Source organism: Acipenser ruthenus, unplaced genomic scaffold (genome assembly GCF_902713425.1).
Source record: "Acipenser ruthenus unplaced genomic scaffold, fAciRut3.2 maternal haplotype, whole genome shotgun sequence".
Classification (NCBI taxonomy): domain Eukaryota; kingdom Metazoa; phylum Chordata; class Actinopteri; order Acipenseriformes; family Acipenseridae; genus Acipenser; species Acipenser ruthenus.
In genome coordinates this window covers 20,792-24,839 of record NW_026707488.1, presented here as the reverse complement: position 1 = coordinate 24,839, position 4,048 = coordinate 20,792, and the positions used below count along the sequence as shown (strand labels likewise).

The window sequence follows — 4,048 nt, the reverse complement described above, 5'->3', positions numbered from 1 at the left end:
GACGCGGGTTGTCTCGCCTGATCTGAGGTCGTATTCGGAGGCTGCCCGAGTGCGCCAGCCCCCAGCGCCCCAGCCCCAAACCTCCGAGACAGAAGGAGGGAGAGGGAGAAGGAGAGAGAGAGCGCACGCGCTAGGTTTGGCCGCTCGACGACACGAGAGTGCCATTGGCCCGAAGGGAGTTTTACAGGGGAACGGCGCGCGCTGACAAAGGAAACCGAACGTTGAGACGGCGGGGCGTGGCAGCGCGTCCGAGAGGGCTGGGTCACATGTCTCCACCGACAGCCACGTGGAGCATTCCACGTCCGCCGCCCCCACTGGGTCCCCGGGGCAGCATGAGGCTTTGCGCAGCCGGGTTAACCTCTGGGTCTGCTTTTAGGGGGACGAAGGGGAGCGCGGAGCGTCCCCTGCAACGGCCCCAGCCATGCCAGACCGCGAGAGCAGAGCACCGAGACTCTGCGCCCCGGGCAGGCGATTGATGGCAAAACGACCCTCAGACAGACGTAGCCCCGGGAGTGAACCCAGGGCCGCAAGGTGCGTTCGAAGTGTCGATGATCAATGTGTCCTGCAATTCACATTAATTCTCGCACTTAGCTGCGTTCTTCATCGATGCACGAGCCAAGTGATCCACCGCCAAGAATAGTCGTGTGTGTTTCGTCCGCTTTGACCCCAGCCCGGGCTGGGTCACCGATGGGGCCGGGCAACAGTCGAAAACCAAGCGAGCAGAATTTTATGGGGCCAGGCGCTCGGAGGGGAAGATCCGCGGAAGATCTTCCACGGAATCGTTAGACCTTCCGCCCGGAGGCGACAGGTACCTGGAGTTTCGAGGGGACAGTGACCGAGCCCGAGCCAGGTGCTGGGAGGTTTGGGACTGAGTCGAGTGGCTGCAATTCCAAGACCACTGCCGAACCCGCCGCGCTCTTCCCCTCGAAGGGAATGCGACGGGTTGAAGGGCGCTACTGCGAGACGGTTGGCGCGCGAGAATGACGAGAGAGGTCAAGGTAAGGGCCGACGCGAGGAAAGGGCGACGGAGAGACACCCTCCCCCATGCACCACCACCCACAGAATAGAGAAAGAGCTATCAATCAGTCAATCCTTCCTGTGTCCGGGCCGGGTGAGGTTCCCCATGTTGAGTCAAATTAAGCCGCAGGCTCCACTCCTGGTGGTGCCCTTCCGTCAATTCCTTTAAGTTTCAGCTTTGCAACAATACTCCCCCCGGAACCCAAACACTTTGGTTTCCTGGAGGCTGCTCGGCGGGTCATGGGAATAACGTGCAGACTGCAGACTGCGGCCGAGGGGTAATAAGATAATTAACAGTTAGTTAACCCCTCGGGCCAGAATATAAGAACCTGCAGCTGTCTGTGCTCGGGGGTGTACAGAGGAGAGTACGGGGAGCAGAGAGAGTGAGGAGAGAGAGAAACTACATTTAAAAAACAACTGCTAAGTATCATGCTGGTGGTAAAACCAGCACGCTTATTTGTTTCTATTTGTTTGGCCAACGCGCCTTTTTGTTTTGTGTTTTGTTTGTTTAAATCTTTTGTTTCGTTTTATTATTTAATAAATACGCTGAGCGCAATAGCGTTCAGCTTCACCCGCCCATCCATTGTTTTGTTTCTGGTACTTCCTGGTCCGTGACGTCACCACACACACCACTCAACAGCTGCTCGGTCACATGTACTCATTCCAATTACAGGGCCTCGAAAGAGTCCTGTGTTGTTATTTTTCGTCACTACCTCCCCGTGCCGGGAGTGGGTAATTTGCACACCTGCTGCCTTCCTTGGATGTGGTAGCCGTTTCTCAGGCTCCCTCTCCGGAATCGAACCCTGATTCCCCGTTACCTGTGATCACCATGGTAGGCGTATAAAGTACCATCGAAAGTTGGGCAGGAATGAATCATCGCCGCCACCAGGGACGTGCGATCGGCTCGAGGTTATCCAGAGTCACCAAAAGCGGCCGGGAGCAAGACCCAGGTTAGGTTTTTGATCTGATAAATGCATGCATCTGTGACAAAGGAGTACTAGGAGTCCCCGCCCTAGTACGGTAAGCAAAGTTTCATTCATGAATTGGAGGATACGTGACTGAACTAGCTATCGGAGGGGGCGAGGCTGAGGGTACTTTAGGGGGACGTGACACCATAATTGGTTCCTTTGTTGTGGTTGATGGGAGGAAACGAGGACTGTTTGGAAGGAGAGAAGTGTTTTGTTTGTTTTTGCAACCGTGTGTGTTTTGTCTTTGTCAGACTGATTAAGCACGGATCTGGGAGCTGCAGCCTGAGGCCAGCGATTCACCCGGACTTCACCGCACCTGCACTTAACCGGCATCACTGTATCCAGCACCGCACCTGCACTCGAGCACTCACTGTCCGGAGACGTGTCTGTGTTTGTGTTGTGTTTGTGTTTTGGGATTATTATTTCGGGACTGCAACCCCTTGTTTTGGCGCTAGCAATACCCATTGCTGGGTAGAGCCAGCTTTATTATTTAATTACTGTTCAAGGAATAAAAAGGAACTTGAACCGTGAACTTTGTGTTTGTCCCTGTCTAGAGCACCTGCATCACCCAGTCACCACGCACTACAACCCACACGGTCACACGTGGTGTCAGTACGGGAGATGGACGTTGCCACGCTCACTGCGCTGTTGCAAGCGCTGGAACAGAGATGGGAGACGGAGGAGGGGCAAAAGGAGGAGAGATACACTGCGCTGATTGAGAGGGTCGGACTCGGGAACGCACGCCAGGCACCAGCGGCACCCGTGATGGCGCCCCCTAAGGCACGGGCACAGAAGATGACAGCAGAGGATGACCCCAAGGCGTTCTTGGTTGCCTTTGAGCGGTTGGCCACCACTGCGCATTGGCCAAAGGAGTACTGGGCCAGTCAATTGGGTCCCTGTCTGAGCGGGGAGGCTCAGGCAGCGTACCAAGCCATGACTGACGAGGAGGCTAGCCAGTACGACCTAGTCAAGCGGGCCATCCTACAACGCCTCAACATCACGGGGGAAACCCATTGGCTGAGTTTCCGGGAATACCGGAGACCACGGGAGACCCGTCCCAGGGTGGTTGCCCAGAAACTGTGTGACCACATGGTGCAATGGCTTAGCCCTCCACAAAAGACCGGTGCACAGATGTGCGAGGCAATAGTCCTGGAGCAGTTCTGCCATGTGGTCAGCACGGAGACACAGGACTGGATACGGCGTCACAACCCCGACACCCTGGAGGCTGTCGTCAAACTGGCGGAGAACTTTGAGGACTCCCGGGTCTCCATCAAAACAGGACTACTGACCCCTCTTCTTCCTCTCACCAGCCGAGGAGCAGCGCCCGCAGTACCACCAACACCTTCTCCTCCCCTGGGACCCCGACCGGCCAAACCACCGATCCCAATGGGCCGACCCACCTCCTCACCATGGAGGCAGCGGTTGGCCCCCAGCTGCGGTAGATTTGCTACCCCTGACCCGCTGCCTTATCAGCAGCGGGACAGATCGCTAACCCCAGTGCCTTCTGCCCCTAGTATTGTCTGTTTTAGGTGCCATGAACCTGGACACATCGCCCGCATGTGCCCCTCGGCAATGGAGTGCAACGTGGTGACATGCTATCTGGCATCTGAAGCAGGTAAGGAACGGGGAAATGGTTGGGAGGGGCCTTGTATTATTGATGTGGTGATTGTTAATGTGAGTACCCAGGCTTTAGTGGACTCAGGGTGTGCACAGACCTTAATTCAAACGTCTCTCTTAGGCGGTATGTCGTGGCAGCCACAAGGCAAGGTGGCGATCTCCTGCATCCATGGAGACACGGCGACATATCCCACCCTAAAAGCATACGTGTCGATAGGTCAGACACAACGCCATCTCACAGTGGGGGTGGTGGAAAGGCTGCCGCACCTCGTAATTCTGGGCCGGGACAGGCCACAGTATCGGCAATTAATCCAAAAGGCAGCCCCGACCGCACACGTAACCGTGGCAGAGCAGGGGAAACGATTGGTGAGATTTTTCCCCGGCAAGCTGACCTGTTTGTTCTCTTCCCTTTTTCGTCCTAGGAAAACAAAGAAAGAGAGACGGAT

The 4,048-nt window shown here is 55.9% G+C and overlaps 1 non-coding gene across 1 annotated transcript; it reads right to left on the bottom strand.

The window, feature by feature from the left end:
- Positions 1-484: 484 nt before the first annotated feature.
- Positions 485-639, bottom strand: LOC131727455 (5.8S ribosomal RNA). Its single transcript, XR_009322177.1, has one exon. It is a non-coding gene; the product is annotated as a 5.8S ribosomal RNA (ribosomal RNA).
- Between the last annotated feature and the right edge of the window lie 3,409 nt (positions 640-4,048).